This window comes from Erpetoichthys calabaricus, chromosome 10 (assembly GCF_900747795.2).
Source record: "Erpetoichthys calabaricus chromosome 10, fErpCal1.3, whole genome shotgun sequence".
In the NCBI taxonomy this organism is placed as follows: Eukaryota; Metazoa; Chordata; class Cladistia; order Polypteriformes; family Polypteridae; genus Erpetoichthys; species Erpetoichthys calabaricus.
In genome coordinates this window covers 120,817,646-120,835,097 of record NC_041403.2, presented here as the reverse complement: position 1 = coordinate 120,835,097, position 17,452 = coordinate 120,817,646, and the positions used below count along the sequence as shown (strand labels likewise).

Below are 17,452 nucleotides of genomic sequence, written 5' to 3'. Positions count from 1 at the left end.
GTTATTCCCCAAGGGAAACAGTTCACTATAGAACTATGAACAATTACAGTCAAAAGGAATACAGCAGGAAACTTATTAAGAAAACTTATTAAAACCAAATGAATGCACTTATTATGAAATCTGAAGCTTAGTAATGGGGATTCTTTGTGACTTCTGTTAGATACATAGTGCTTCTGTCACACTGTTGTCAGAACATTACATTCTTGTTACAAGTAGTGTTTGGTAGCTGCCTCTGTTTAGTTATTAAGAATGTTTCAGATCAGGGATTTGAAGTTAATAAAAGAGTATACCAGCAGCGTGTACAATAAACGATGGCGTCAATATGTGCTACACATTCAGCAATTAGTAACAGGTGCTGATTTGCATTTTCAAGCACTTTCATTTCTATCTTTACATTTTATTTCAGCTTTTTTTTTCTTTTTCAAGCAAAACAATAGAATGGCATACAAAGAAGAGCTTATTTCAATAAATCCCAGTAAAATCCGTGTTGATTTTAAATATGGTGTTTAATCCATGGGATGATCTTTACGGATTATCCAGTGCACTGAACATATGACTCTGGTTTACCCAATTACCTATAATGTTATTTGAAGTGAACTGCATTAAATATTTAAAAAAAAAACATTTATTTCACAAAAACTAAAAAAGTGAATGTTTCCCAACCATATAGCTTGCTAAGAAATGTTTGAATGTTGAATATATTATTAAGATAGATAGATAGATAGATAGATAGATAGATAGATAGATAGATAGATAGATAGATAGATAGATAGATAGATAGATAGATAGATAGATAGATAGATAGATAGATAGATAGATAGATAGATAGATAGATTCCTTCTGTAATTAGTTTAATGCACCAAATTGTCAAACTGAGCACATATTGTGGATATAAATGGGCAACACAGATAAAGCCAATTGCTTGATATCAATGAAAAAGAGTTGCATGTCAAAATTAACTTTACCATCCATATGAAAAAAGCAAAAGCCATATTCCACAAAAATAAAGGCTGAAGGGCATACATGAGATGCTGTAAATCTGTCAGCCTAAAAAATTAAGATCTACAAAGAATATCAACCAAATCCTGGCTACACTCAACCACTGGCAGATGTACCACAGTGCATTTAATCCAATAAACTTTGTCCCAAAAAATAGATAGATAGATAGATAGATAGATAGATAGATAGATAGATAGATAGATAGATAGATAGATAGATAGATAGATAGATAGATAGATAGATAGATAGATAGATAGATAGATAGATAGATAGATAGATAGATAGATAGATAGATAGATAGATACTTTATTAATCCCAAGGGGAAATTCACAATAGTTTTTTCTTAAATCTGACTACTAACACAGAAAATGTTTAAAACTTTAAACATACAAGAAAAAACTATTGATATATACAATATCGTATTTCAGTTTTTGAACTTTAATGCATTTGCAAACCTTTCTGAAAACATATTTCACATTGTTATTATGGGTTATTGAATGTAGATTGTTGGGCAAAAATGCAAATCCATTTAAAATTAAATCTGTAGCACAAGGGTGCTGTACCGTGTTAGCCATTATGAATGTAGAGAAAAGCCAAGCAAAATGACACCTTTTATTGGCTAACTAAAAAGATTACAATATGCAAGCTTTCTGAAGAACGGGCCTGAGTTGCCTCGAAAGCTTGCATATTCTAATCTTTTTAGTTAGCCAATAAAAGGTGTCATTTTGCTTGGCTTTTCTCTGTAGCACAATAAAGTGTGCAGAAAGTGAAGGGGTTTGAATACTTATATTGCAGCTGTTCCTGAGCCTGTGTGGGCGGTTCTTCCGACCACACCCAGAAGTGCAGCCAGAAGTGGGGCAACGAGCACCGGGAGCACTTCTGGGTGCCTTATATAAGGGGCCAGTGGACATTACTCAGTAAGCCAGATTCGGGAGGAGGGAGACAAAGCTTGCCAATGAGGACTGGAGGAAAGAGTAAAAGAAAGAAGAAGAATTCTGTTAAGGTGTGTTGTGCTTGGACTGTGTTGTGGGCTCATGGGAATGGGAAAGACTCCACTCTGCACAGCACTCACAGTACCGGTGTACAGGCAGGTCATAACATCCAGCAACTTCGGGGGGAATCCTTGAAGTATCAAGATGTCCCAGAGAGCAGCTTGATCAACTGAGTTGAACGCTTTACGAAAATTGACAAAGGCTGCAAAGAAACTTTGCAGATATTCGTGTTCAAGCTCGATTAGAACCCTCAGTACCAGGATGCCGTCGATGGTAAACTTCTTAGGTGTAAAACCAGACTGTTCCGGTCACTGGTAGATGAGCAAGTGATCAGGATCCTATTGAGAATGACCCTAGCAAAGACCTTACCCGGCACCGAGAGCAGTGTTATCACCCTTGTAGTTGCCACAATCCTGGTGATCTGCCTTTCCTTTCCAGATTTGGGATGACACCCATCACCCAAATGGAAGCAAATATTGTTTGCAATGCCAGGAGGACAGCATGGAGAAGTTCAAGCCAGATATCAAAGATCCCTGCAGCCTTCCCTACCCTCAGCTGGTTCACCACCTGTGCAATCTCAGTGAGACTAGGTGGCTCACAGCTAATTGGAGGATCAACCTCAAGAGCCATGGACCCAGATATGTCCAACGTCATAGCAGGAGGATCAGCTTTAAAGAGCTTCAAAGTAGCCAGCCCAGTGGAACACAACTGCAATGTCATCCATAAGGGCCGTTCCATCAGCCACCCTGACTGTGATTCTCTGATGAACAGATTTGGATGTGTGTAATGCTTCGATTCCTCTGTAAGCAGGATGTGGGTCACTTGACCATAGATGTGTCACTTGCTCACAAACACCTCTAACAAATGCCTCCTTATAAAGATGCAGTATAATGTATACTAATATAACAAGCAATCAAATTGAACAATCAATTATCTTTAATTGGTACAGTGTCTCTAAATTCTTCACATCAATGCCCAAAGAAACCGCTTCTAGCCACCAATCATCAGTTAGTTTTTTACAATACATAAGACGTTTGTGGTCATTAAAACAAAAATTGCATTAAAGCCATGCCTTACAATTGGAATAGAATTTATTTAGATAACTTTCCCAAGACTGCATACAAGCTTAGGGAAAGGTTTAGTTTTAAACCCTGCAAGTTCCTAACTAATACACAGAAATTACATGCCTTCAAAACAGAAAACTAATCACTTTATCAAAGAAAGTGTTTGGAAATAAGTTTGAACAGTTGGATAATAAAGCATATACAATTACCTTGAAATAGTTGTCTTCTCTTTAATGTATTACAGTTTATGCATAACGAGCTGTGTATTATTGTTGTATTCATATTGCAATCTGACTCATACACACTGACTCATAGGACTAAGGTCAATATGTACAGTACAACATTATAAATAAAAAGAAACACAATGAAATATGTATTATTAACTCTTTGACATTCTATATTGCTAATGACAAAAGTAAAATAAATGCATTATTTAAATTTATTTCACAAAAATTTTATAAATACATGGGTAGTATTGTGGCTAGCACTGCTACCTCACAGCTCCAGGAGTCTGGGATTGAATCTCAGCTTAGTCACACACAGGAGTTTGCATTTGCCCGGGTTTAATCTCATATTGAAAGACAAGTGAGTTTGGTTAAAAGATAACAAAATTTTACTTTGTGCAAGTAAGCAAGTTTGAGTGTATGAGGTAAATGTGCTCTGTGATGAACTGGGGCTTCATCCACAGCAGGCTCGTATTTTGAGCCCAACAGGATTGGCTGTAGCATGTAGAGGTTAAAATTTGAATTAGGAACACTCAGAAAATACATTAATGTACGGTATATATTATTAGATTACATTCCTTCATGCAAATTATGAAACATATATATTTGGATGACACCCAAACCTGAAATAAAAAAGAATCACAACAGTGGAGTAAGCATCCGAAATAACATGTCTATAAACTAAAGAACAAACAAAAGCAAAGCCCTCACAGGGTCTAACCACCATCTTATATATAAACGTCTATGTGTGGAAGTGTGTGTGTCTGTCTGTCCGGCCCGGAAGTGCAATGCTACAGCATGAAGCTCAAAGAGCTGGCAAGGTGACCCCCAGTTAACAAGTCGGAGACAAACTCACTTAGCCGCTAATACACAAGGTAAACACATCGGCAAAACAAAACCTCCGAGGAGAGAGAAACTCGCTTACCCACTGATAGACAAAGGGGGTGACCACATCCGCAAAACGAAACCACTGACTCTGACTCTGACTCTGCATTTCAATATTTTTTCTGATGATTTCAATAGTTTCTAGGAGCCCCGGCATTTTACAGCACAGGCTTACACAGCTAGCCAGGCATGCTACAGGGCACACCCTCTTAAATTTGAAAAATACCAACCACCAATCCCTTCTATTTTACTCAGACTTTTTCCTCAAATAATTTTAGGCCACACTAATAGGCCTCTTATTTCGCTCGCCCTCCCCCAGGTTTGGTTTACCAGATATATAATTTAAAGAGATTGTTAGTTTCATGGGAATTCGTACATATGCATTATTTTCACTTTTACTTTAAAGCTTTTGTAAAAACAATACTTGACCTTTATTTCCGGCCCCGGGCGTGGTTACATCTCTTTCTCGCAGGACGTATAACACTGCTCACGTTGTGAAGGAGGTGCGCCTGAACGTACGCTAAGGAGAAACGGTCAGATCATCCGCTGGCTTTCTGCTGCTGGTGAGCTGCGTGTTTTTCTTGTTGCTTGTCGTTGTTTTAAGAGCTGGGAGCACATGAAGCATGTCTGCCAACAGCAATCAAACAACTGCTAGGTTAGATGTCTGTGGACTTGTTTTAAATGATGTCTCACTGCCCTTGTACTTGTCCTTTATTTCTGGCCCCAGTCATGGTTAAATCTCTTTCTCGCAAGACGTATAACACTGCTCGTGTTGTCAAGGGTGGAAGGTGCGGCTGAACACATGCTAAGGAGAAGCCGTCGGATCATCTGCTGTCTTTCTGCTGCTGTTGTGCTGACCATTGATCATTTTAAAGCCTGTACAGCAGCTGTCCTTTTGCCACTTCGCGTCTCTGCCGCTTGGGTTGTGAAAGGGGTGGGGGGTTAGGGTGACTGAACGCAGGCAAGGAGAAGCAGTCGGATCATCCGCTGGGTTTCTGCTGCTGGCGAGCTGCATGTATTGCTTGTCGCTTGTCGCTGTTTTAAGAGCTGGGAGAAAGTTAGGCATTTGTACCATGCCAACGTTGTTTTTGAGCCTTTCGAATTCCACTGCTTTCATAATCTCTAACCTGCTCTGCATATGTATAGAGCCAACATTTTTGAACGTCTTTATGAAGTTCTACTTTGTCTTTTACTCTTTGTCTTTTAATTCTGAGCCCTATTGGACGTGCTTTTTTTTCAATTCCACTTGTTCCGGGCCTATTATTACTTTCCTTATTTTCTGAATTTGCACCTAAATTATTCTTTTTCTTTTTTGCATTTTTTTCTTTCCAACACTTTTGGGTCTCTTTTCTCCGCGCTGCTCTTTCTTCTTCGCTTAGTCATCGACGTTTCATCTATAACGTATTGTCCTTATACACTTTATATGCGCTAAGAGAGCCCTGGATCTGTGTGTGCTCAAAGCCTTTACATGACTTAGTGTTTTGCTGCCTGTGGTCTTATTTGATATTGGTTGTAAGTAGGGTGTGTCTTGCAAGAATCTCATGTTCTACGTCCCAGCGAGACGGTCCTGAGTCAATCTCTTGGCACAAAGTCTCATATTTAAAATCCCGGAAGACACTTAAAAGACCCGTGAGATGAAAGAGATTGGCCACAGATTGTCTCACGGGTCTTTTAAGTATCTTCTGTGATCTTCATGTGAAGATCACGTCTTGTCTCCCTAGTCTTTCCCTCCCAGGATTTTTTTTTTATAATAGAGAGATGAATATGAACACAAGCATAAAATCAGTTACACAATGCACCTTGGCAAAGAGAGTGAAAAAAAAGAGGTTTGGAGCACGCGCTGATACAGTACATTGCCGCACCCACTACATGACAAACCACCTCAGGATCCCAAAGTAGGATACCAAAGTAGTGACAGCTCAGCACCAAACTAGTTCAGATGGAATGGAACAGTGTAAGTTTTTCTTATGGTGGCTGGAGTGCCAATTCTGCTACCAACCCCCAATTTTTCCTTGCAAATTGGAGGACCTGCTTGCAGGTTAACATCATACCCAGGACAGAACAATTGCAGGTTAAGGGCCTTGCTCAAGGGCCCAACACAGTAGAGTCACTTCTGGTGTTTACGGAATTTGAACCGGCAACCTTCCGATTGCCAGTGCAGATTCCTAGCCTCAGAGCCACCACTCTGCCCTCTGGCAAAGGAAATCTCAAAATAAAAATTATGACATAAATATAGATCAAATGAGTTAGAAAATACAAACAGTAGTAGAATGATTATCATATGTTATTGTAGGTCATATACAGTATATATCCAGGTGACAAAACAATTTGCCACTAAGACAACATGTACAGTATAGCCAAGATATATGTTAAAACTGTAGGTTGCAGTTGTATACTAACATTTAAAAAGAGATAGAAGCTAGTAATATAAAATCAAAAACACTAACATAAAGACTCAATGCCTCAAACACAGACGAGGATGCAAGGCAAGGTGCACATTTACAGAGTCTATAAAAGGTATTCACCCTGTAACCAGTCATAGTGCCACCAAGTCCCATATCCCAGATACAATCACACCCAACACAGACACAGGTTTAAACACTGTCCCTTTTATTAATGATGTTACCTTGACAAAACTGGTAAGCACAATGAAACCATGATTAAATATAGAAATGCCATTCCTCCTTTCTCCTTCCACTTCTCCACAGAGTTTTGTCCTCTGCCTCCCGCTACCTTCTCAGGTAAGGCAGAACAGCTCCTTTTGAACTGGACCTAGGAGTACTTCTGGCGCCAGGGCATAGCTGTTAGATGTTGGAAGCACTTCTGGGTCAAGTGGATAGCACCTCCTGGTGGCAGCCATATAGAACTCAAAAGGGTAGCTCCATGGCACTACACTTCCCAGCATGCCGTGAGGGTGTACAAATGGGTTCTGAAGCCCAGGGATGCTGCCATCTAATGTATGTGGTGAGCAGACAGTCAAAGTCTATTATCTTCCCCTTTCTCTTCATTATACTGACATCCCAGATTTTTGTTTCATCCCAGCTGAGAAGCCAGCAAACCCACTTCTGCAAGGACATCTCCTGCCTGCCTCCTGGATGAGTCAGAGCAATCCTTACCCTTTTTTCTCATGCCTCCAATGGGCTGTCCTCTCATCCAGTTAAGGAACTTCATGGGATGTCTGTCCATGTGAGCCGTCCATCACAACCCCCTTTAAAGTTTTCATGTATTTTTTATAGATTATTGAGTCATAGTGAACTTAATTTGTCTTTTTTAACACTGATCAGCAGAAAAGACTTTAATGTCAGAATAAAAATGATCTCTGCACACTCGTCTACAATAATTACAAATATAAAGCATAAAATAAAGGATTTCATAAAGCCAAACACTGCACATTATCACAAATCCACCATCCCCACCATAAAGCATTGCGAATGCAGCATTACTCTGTGAGGATGCTTTCTGCAGCAGGTCCTGGAAGGCTTGTGAGGGTAAAATAAATCCTGGAGAAAAATATATGAAAGTATGCAACTAGAATGAAGATTTATTTTCCAGGAAGGCAACAAACCCCAGCATAAAGCCAAAGCTACACAGGAATGGCTTGAAAACAACAATGTGAATGTCCTGGAGTGACTGAGTCTGAGTCCAGATCTCAGTCCAAATGAGAACTTGTGGTTGGACTTGACAAAGACTGTTCACTTATCAGCTCCATGTAACTTACAGAGCCTGCGTGGTCTGAGAAAAACAAGACTAGGGAGAAATCGCTGTGTCCAGATGTGCAAAGCCGATAGAGACCTCTGCACCCAGACTCAAGGCTGGAGTGGCTGCCAAAGGTGCATCTACTGAATGCTTATGCAATGAATGATTCTGAGCTTTACATTTTTTATTAATTTAGACCACTGAGATCTGCTTTCACTTTGGTGATTAGTGTCAGAAAAGCTAAATTAAAGCCACTATAACTCAATGTTTCATAACAGTAAAAAATGAAAACTTCTGAATATTTTATAGGCACTGTATTTGGCAGAACATGGTTTATAAATAATAGCCAGCCATAATTAAAATAGCCAGTCTGCAATCAAAAGTGGCAGAAGTAGCCCGGTGTTGCTGTCTCACAGTCAGGGATGGCGCCACCGTTAAAACGAATTAGGCATTCGCCAAGGGTGCAGATCATAACGGGGGCGGAACCCAGCAGGACTGGTTAGCTACCGAACAGTTGGTTGGCACACTAACACGCTTGGCCTAGCACTGCCACTGCTCACATCTCCAGACCCCTGCATCCGAACATCAGTACAGGTACTGATTGTTTAGTGTCTGCATGTCCTCCATAACTCTGTGTGGATTTCCCACCAGGTATGCCAAATGCCTACGATTAAATAAACTGGAAACTTCAAATTATCTCAGTCTGAGTAAGTGTGGGTGTGTGCAAAGCATGTGATGAACTTGTGCTTGATCTAAGGTTGCTAATCACCTTGTGCCTAGTGCTCCCCAGATAGACACAAAAAAACTCACTTTAATATTTAAATTCAGGCATCAGTCTTTTATCAAATTTAAGTGTGAGCAGATATGATATAAACCATATGATGATATAGTGCAAATATGAGTTTTTACAGCAAAGAGCATGTAACCCTACTTTTATGAATTGTACTCTTCTGTGTGTACACAGTTTAGAAAAGCAGACAATGGAAAAAAAAAAAAACACAAAGATGCTGTGACTGGCGAGCAAAGCTCTTTATGTGCATGGTGAGCTTGAAGCAACATGTTTATGTAATATGAGTGCTGAAAAACAACGCTCCACAGCACCTTTGACTTTTGTGTCTGTTGTAAATCTGCCTTACTCTCCCATTCGTCAGTCTTTATTGTCTCCTAAATCTTACAAGTACGCAGCTTCACCTGATATGTGTCGCATGGTTTTCCTTTGCTGCCCGAGAGATTCTGTCAATAACTAGCATTGTACATAATGCAAAAGTAACAGTTTCAAATAAATTCACTTTTAACCATAAACCCTCACAAATCTGTTGAAGACAGACTTACATGATCATTTTTATTTTTTTCTACTTTTCTGTCTATGTCCGACTTTCTTTATGTATAAACTCTCAGTGGTCACTTTATTAGATATACCTACTCATTAAATACACATAGCCTGCTTCTCCAGATATCCAGTCATGGGGCTGCAGCTCAATATACACTTTATGCAATGCAGACACAATGATGAGGTTTGGTTGCTGTTCAACCAGTGATATTTTCATAATGAAAACGAGAACTAGAACTAAAAATATTGTTTATCATTTTACAAGAACGAGAACTGAAATTAAGGCAAACAGAGAAACTAAAACTAAATAAAAATAAAAATTAGTGATATGTGAACGAGGGCAGCATGGTGGCGCAGTGGGTAGCGCTGCTGCCTCGCAGTTGGGACACCTGGGGACCTGGGTTCACTTCCCGGGTCCTCCCTGCGTGGAGTTTACATGTTCTCCCCGTATCTGCGTGGGTTTCCTTCTACAGTCCAAAGACATGCAGGTTAGGTGGATTGGCGATTCTAAATTGGCCCTAGTGTTTGTGTGTGTCCTGCGGTGGGTTGGCACCCTATCCAGGATTGGTTCCTGCCCTGTGTTGGCTGGGATTTGCTCCAGCACACCCTCGTGACCCTGTGTTTGGATTCAGCGGGTTGGATAATGAATGGATATGTGAACAAACGAAAATTGAGTAAAAATGAAGAAAACAGCAATAGCATTTTCTTTTAGTCCCGTTCTGTCGTGCAGAGGGGTTGTTTTTAGGTCACCCTGAGCATTCAGTTACGTTGCGCTCTTCACTATGCAGTGATCTTGTAACTTGGGCTTTCTAGACTCACGTGGCGCAACTTCCGTAAAGGACCGTCGTTTGTTTATTGAGCACATTTGGCTCGTCGGGTTGAAGCAGTAAGCACTTGTGTTTGAAGATGGCAAGTTTTGCACAGATGTTTGTGGGTAGAAAGCGAGAAAGTAATGCGTGGAAATACAATTACAGCGCAGATGATAATAAAAGCAAATATAGCATACAAGAAGATGAAAAGAGTCTCGGAGTTTCAGTGCAGGGCCATCTGGATCAGCACTTAGTGGAAGTGTAGGGCTCATTTATACTTCACGCTCAGAAAGCGTACGCGCCCGCATCATTGCTGCCATGCGTTCCCAGTGTTCATTTGATGCGTCCTCTGAGCAGGTCCTCAGAAATTAACGCGACACATGCCTGAGTTGCAGTACCAGCAAAAAGTCGGGGGGCGCAGTGTGCTAAAAGTTGCAATGTGACGTCAAAGTCTCTGTTTACTATCTACATGTGACAGAAAGCCGCTTTGCGGATCCTATGAGACATACAGATGCATTTGTGGTGCTTTTATATTCAAGTGTTGCATATTCCCGATCATAATGACACGATACATTTTAAAAGTCTCACATACCGTCTTCTGTGCTGTCTTTTTTAGGGCTTCCTCCGGTACTGACAGCAGTGGCAAACAGCAATAGATCGCCACACTGAGCACATTAAATGTATGATATTCCAATTCTCTGCACATTTAGAATCCTCAGATTTATACTTGATATCACTTTCATGATGAAATGCATTGAAGTATGTATGTTACATTTTACAGATAAATCAGTAATTTCGTTTAAATAATGAATACTGTTAATTACACACAAGGGGGTGACACGGTGGCAGAGCGTTAGCGCTGCTGTCTTGCAGGGAGTCATGTCGCTGATATTCCCTGCCTGGAGTTTACATGTTTTCCTGCTGGGTTTCCACAGTGTGCTCCGGTTTCCTTCCAAAGATATGCAGATTTGGTTACACTAAAATGCCGCCAGCGTGTTTGTGCGTGATTGTATTCACCTTGCAATGAGTTGATGCCTCGTCTAGGGATTGTTTCAGCCTCGTGCCCAATGCTAGCTGAAATGGACAAATCTCTGGACTGATGGATTTAAACATTAAACATCCTTTTCAGAGATATATAGCGGTAAGGTGTCATAGGAATTTAATGGGTGTTCCAGGCAATTCACAACACAGCGAAGCTGAACCTGTTCTCCCCGTGATAATATCTTGCACTGCCACCTGGTGGATTCCTCCAGATTTACGTAAAGTACGCGCGCAAGTATAAACAGTACAACACTTGCTTAGCAGGAGCCTCCGCTGCAGCATGTGTCACGTGAAGTATTTAAATCCGGCCTAGCCTCACCTCGGACTGCACTCTCTATCACACACGGGGTTGATGCATGCAAATGGCGTGTGTCTGTTGCTGTCACTCTCACTCTCAATGTCGCCAATATAATGTTTGCAGACACGGTTATTATACACCCTTACATTCCACACTCTGGCCAATATCTTTAATGAATGTGTGTGATATTTCTAGTCTTGCTTGATCGGCCATAAAACCGCAGTAAAAAGGCACAAGGCGAGGCAGATGGTAGAGTGCCGCACTGAAGGGGTGGATGTGAGGTACAAGTTAGCAATATCAGAAAGTCAAGTGCACTGCAGCGGTCTGTTTATTTTTATTTTTTGTTCCGACTGACTGCTAAAATGGAAGATTAAGACTTTTAAAACTAAAGGAAAATAAGGAGGACTTTTACAAGAAAGTGACAGAGATGTTCCTGGAGATGGATAGGCACATGGACTTCATTTACAAATAAAGGTAAGACCATAAACGATTTTTAATTTTATAAAAACTGGGATCAGACTAAGAAAAGAAATCTAATATTTGAAAACTAAATGCAGTTTTCAAAATATTCTTTTATTTTTCTTGTTATCCTTTTGTTGAACAGTCTGTATTAAAATTGATTAAAGCATCAGAATTAAAAGCTTTTAAAAACTAAATATTTCAATTAAGGTCAAAATTGAAATCACCACTCTATACTTTCATTTGTATTGAATGAGTATGAATTGAGGAATTGTAACTACAAATTTAGAACACATGGAGGGTGCGGAACAAATGCTCTCTCGTGCTATAAATGTAACGTTCTTTCATAGCCAAATAGGTTCCTTACCTATGTGTGTGTAAAGAATGCAGATGAGATTTGAAACAAAAACAGTTGTCAATGTGCATGTTGACAGCCGAATAGTCAATAAGCTACTCTTTTGGGTTCATATATTTGTAAATCTGACTCTGAAGAAGTCAGTGCCTCACCAGCTTCATTACTAGCAGAAGAAATCGTCATCATGCAGTCTGCTGGTGCAGTAGCTGAGGACCTTGTCTGTGCACCTGCATTACAGGCGTTCGTCGAGTGAATATTTTCACAGTGTGACTATCTGTGCAATGGACGCCATTGCAACAATAACAAATCTCTCGAAATGCGTGCTTGTTGAAAGCTTAACAGTAACGTGCTTACACAGACTGGTTTCTTAAGTTGAAACATTTGATCTTGCTGACTGTACTCATTAGGCCACTTAATCTGTTTGATCATTGATAGTCAAGCTGTGTTTAACGGCATTATGGCCTGTGAGTGTGTTTTGTTGACTGTAACATAACTTGCATTGAAATATGTGTAGGCCAGCATTTGTGGTCTTGCAACAGAAAAGAAAAACTAAAATTGTACTAATATTATGTAAAAAGACCAAAACTAAATAAAACAAAAACTAAAACTTTAAACAAAAGACTCAATAAAAATAAAAATTGTTGACTCCACGGACAACTGGAACGAATTTTAAAAAATCAAAATTAATTTTATAAAATAAAAACTAAAACTACAATTAATATCAGAGCTGAAATATCACTGGACCTGATCTAAGCAACTTCGACAACAAGATTATTGTTGCTGCCATACGTGGTGGTTCCGGCTTCTCAGAAACAGCTGTCCTCAAGGGATATAAAAATGCTACAGTCTGTAAAGTTTACAGAGGATGGTACAATAAACAAAAAACATCTGATGTGTGATAAACGTGTGGCCATAAACGCCATGCTGAAGACAATAGTCAGAAGAGAACGGCCAGACTCACGCAAGCTAACAGAAAGGTCACAAATACTCAAATAACAGTTCTTTACAACAGTCTTATGCTGAAGGTTATCTCTGAATGCACAATATGTCAACTTTGAACCAGATGGTCTTCACAAGTGTAAGACCATACCAGATTCCACTCTTGTCAGCTAAGAACAGGAAGCTGAGGCTACAGTGAGTACATTACCGTGAAAACTGCATAACTGAAAACTGCAAAAATGTTGTCTGGTCTCTGGAACATACTGATGATAGGGCCCACCCTGCCTTCTGTCAGTAGTACAGAATGGTGATGGTGGTGTAAAGGTGTATGGAATGTTTTTTGGTGCACATTAGGCCTCTTACGACCAGCTGAACATCATTTCCATGTTACAGCACACTTCAGTTTTGTTGCTGACCATGTGAATCTCTTTATAGCCACAGTCTACACTTTTTTTAAATGAATTATTCCAGCAGTATAATTTGCCATTTCCCAATGTACACTGGGTGGTTCCATGAACATGACAGTGACTTATTCCAAAACCCTGCATAGTGTGGGAGTTCAGCCCCCATATACAGACAGACAGACACCAATTGTCCAAAACACACACGTTTAATAACCTTTTCTTCTACTGCACAACCACACAATGCTCAAACCAGCAACAAAATGCCCTCAGTCCCTTCTTTCTCTTTCTCTTCTTTCCTCTCTACCGCCTCCTCTCCTCACAAGCTCTGTCTTCTTCCTCCGGATTCTGGCTCTTGGAATGGAGTTAGGCGGCCTCTTTTACAGTGCCCTGGATGTGCTCCAGGTGCTCCATGACAATCATCCGGCAGCACTAACTGGTGTGCAGTTGAAGTGATGCCCTTGCACCCGGAAGCACTCTGGGCTTACTTAGTTCCTGTTCTGGCAGCACTTCCTGTTGTGGTGGAAGTGCTGCAATCCAAGACTCTGTAGCCATCTTCCGGGTGCCCCCTGGCGGTGGCCACAGGCTCCAACAGGATTGTGCTTCCAAGCTCTGCTGCCTTGGCCCCCAGGTGACCCAGGGTGGGTGCTCGGGGAAGGTATGGTCTCTCTCCTGGTTCTTCCCAGTGTCCCGGCTGGGTAGGGTCTCCAGCCATCCACCACAATAGTCAACAGGTCAACATCCAACAGGGAACCTTCTTTTTTTTTAAACTTTTTATTAATTTTATTAAAATCAAATAACATTCCATACAAGCAAGTCAAGTTTAACAAAACTAGATCCGAAACAAATCAACCCCCACCCGTGAGAGAGGGGTAGGCCAGCAAAGTAATACGTTAATAATAGTAAAAATATGTAAATAAATAAATCAAAATAAATAGAATAAAAAAGATGGGAGAGAATCTGCTTCCTCAATTTAAATGCTTATTCTAAAATGTTATTGATTAGATCCTGCCAAGTTTTGAAAAAGTTTTGTATAGATCCTCTAAGTGAGAATTTTATTTTTTTCCAATTTTAGATAATATATAACATTAGTCATCCACTGACTTAAAAGAGTTAAGATTCTTCCAGTTGAGCAAGACAAGTCTATATGCTAATAGTGAAGTAAAGGCAATTACAGTTTGTTTGTCTTTCTCCACTTTAAGCCCATTTGGGAGTACCCCAAACACTGTTAATGGGTTAGGAGCGATTGTGACACCAAGGCTAATAATTCATTTGGTGCAGGCTCAAAACATGTGGCCCAGTGAGGCTGGAACCTGATTTCAACGTTCTCAGGTTTTGATCTTACCCTGGAAACATTTTGGACAATTTTAAATGACACAAATAGGCTCAATATATAATTTTAAGTTGAATAATTGTATGCTTTGCACATATGGAGCTCAAGTGAATTCTGTGCATTGCTACCTTCCACTCCTTTTCTCAAATGTTGAGTGAGAGATCCTTTTTCCACTGTACTCTGGGATCTTTGAAAGGGAGGAACTTTAAAATAGTTTTAATATATTATGGAAATGATATAAGACTGATGAATATTTTTTCTGGAATAGAGGTCGGTGGGAGGTAAGGAAAATTAGGCAGATTTTGTTTAGCAAAGTTTCTTATTTGGAGGCAGTGAAAGAAATTTGTCGCTGGAAAATTATATTTGGAGTGTAATTGTTCGTAGGATGCAAAGATGTTTCTATGTACAGATCTCTAAGTGCTTTAATCCTGAATGTTTTCCAGACATTAAAAAATGTGTGTATTTGAGGGGGTGGAAAAAGGTGGTTCTCATGCAGAGGTGCCATAGATAAAAGCTTCTCTATCTTAAAATACTTCTTACATTGGTTCCATATTCTGAGTGGGTTTTTAGTATATTGGTGATGACTTGTACTTATTGGGGTACAAACTCAGTAGAATTTAAAGATTTATAGTAGTCTCTAAATGTGTGCATTATATTTTTATGGTCAATGATTTTGTCTCCGTCTGTGTTGATAATTGTTGGGATTGCATTGCGAACTTCCTGCTTGTGGATTTGTTGAGCTAAACTCTTATTAGCTTTTTCTGTGTTCATAGTAATGATGTCTTGATTTAGAAATGAGTTGTTTTGTTTCTTCAGTTGTCAAGAGGTTAAGTTCTGGATGCAGAGTCTGTCTTGCCTATGAAGTGTCTCATTTGGACACCTGGCATGTTCTTGATCTATTCTGGTAGTTTCACTGATTAGCTCTGATACCTTCTTGGTTTCCAATTTATTTTTGTGGGTAAGATATGAGATAATCTGTCCACTTAAGAAAGTCTTCAGAGTTTCCCCAGAGTATTCCTGCAGAAACCTCTGAGGATGTATTTGTCTCTAAAAAAATTGATTTGCTTGGAATAAAAGTGTGTTAAGATGCCATCTGTGAGATAAGTATGTGGGGTATAGTGATTTTAGCTCCATGATCAAAGGGGCATGGTCAGAGATAACAATAGGGTCATACTTACAAGATTTAATCGTAGGCAAGAAATTATTGTCTATAAAAAAAATAATCAATTCTTGAGTAGCAGTGATGCACTGGTGAGTAGGCGGAATATGCTCTTGAGTTTGGGTTTAGAAATCTCCAGGGGCCTGATAAGTTGTGATCAGTTACAAATTGTATGATTGTTTTTGCAGTGTTAGACGTCATCGCCTCTGAGGCAGGAGACCTACTGTATCTAGGTCTGGATTTAAAACACAATTAAAGTCCCCAGCCATTATAATTTTATGAGTGTTCACATCGGGAATGGATGCAAATATGTTTTGGATGAAGTCCCTATCATTCACATTGGGTGTGTAGATATTTATCCAAATCAGTCAGTCAGTCAGTCAGTCATTGTCCAACCCGCTATATCCTAACACAGGGTCACGGGGGTCTGCTGGAGCCAATCCGAGCCAACACAGGGCGCGAGGCAGGAACAAATCCCCGGGCAGGGCACCAGCTCACCGCAGTTTATCAAAATCACTTTTATAGTTAAATAAATTACCCATGACATCACATATCTCCCTTCAGGGTCAGATACTACATCTGATACCACAAATGAGACTGTTCTATGTATAAGAATTCCAACACCTCTAGTTTTCTTTGTAAAGCTGGAAAGGAATATTTGGCCAGTCCAGTCTCTGTGTAGCCAAAACTGATCCTTGCTTAATAAGTGGGTCTCCTGTAAAAATACTATTTTAGCATTTAGACCTGTTAGGTGAGAGAATACTTTCTCTTTAATTCGTGATTGAGCCCTTTAACTTTCCAGCTCACAAAGTTAACTGTTTGGTCATGAAGATATTGCTTCTGAACTTTTGTTGTCAATTTGTACTCTTAACTTAAGATAAGACAGATTTGACCTTAATTTCCAGTTTTCCCAGGAGTTATTACCATGAAGCCTAATTTTACGTTGGTACTTAAAATTATGATGATTAAAAGATAGATTAGAAATAGCTTGCTCTCTTTCTCTCCCCACCCTCCCCAGTCCCCCAGCCCCCCATTTTGCCTTTCCACATGAGGCTAGACCACACTTCAGAAAGTCTTAGTCCTCTGAAATACCTAGAGACAGAGCACATCCAAAACAAAGCAAGCCCCCCAGCAGTGATGTATAACGATTAAAATAGAGATGTCTATTGTCAATGCAGTCCAAATACTATAAGCATAAAATATAATCTTGAACAGCCTTGAGAGAGTAAAAAGAGAGAATCATGTTAAACAGTAAACCTGGATAAGCATAATAAGCTCTAATACAATAAACCAATGTTATGATGTTAAACAGCCTCCTTAAAAAAAAAAAAAGTACACCTAAATATACAAACATACATATATACATACATATACGCATATAATTGTAATTAAAACATAACACATAAACAAAAAGTGGCTGAGAAGTAAATAGGATGTATAATTATGGTACCAGTATCATTGCAAGCAG

At 39.7% G+C, this 17,452-nt stretch overlaps 1 long non-coding RNA gene across 1 annotated transcript in view; it reads right to left on the bottom strand.

Annotated features, from left to right (window-relative positions):
* LOC127529407 (uncharacterized) overlaps nt 1–17,452 on the bottom strand; it is a 266,837-nt gene that overhangs the window by 92,936 nt on the left and 156,449 nt on the right. The gene's annotated exons all lie outside the window — the stretch shown is intronic.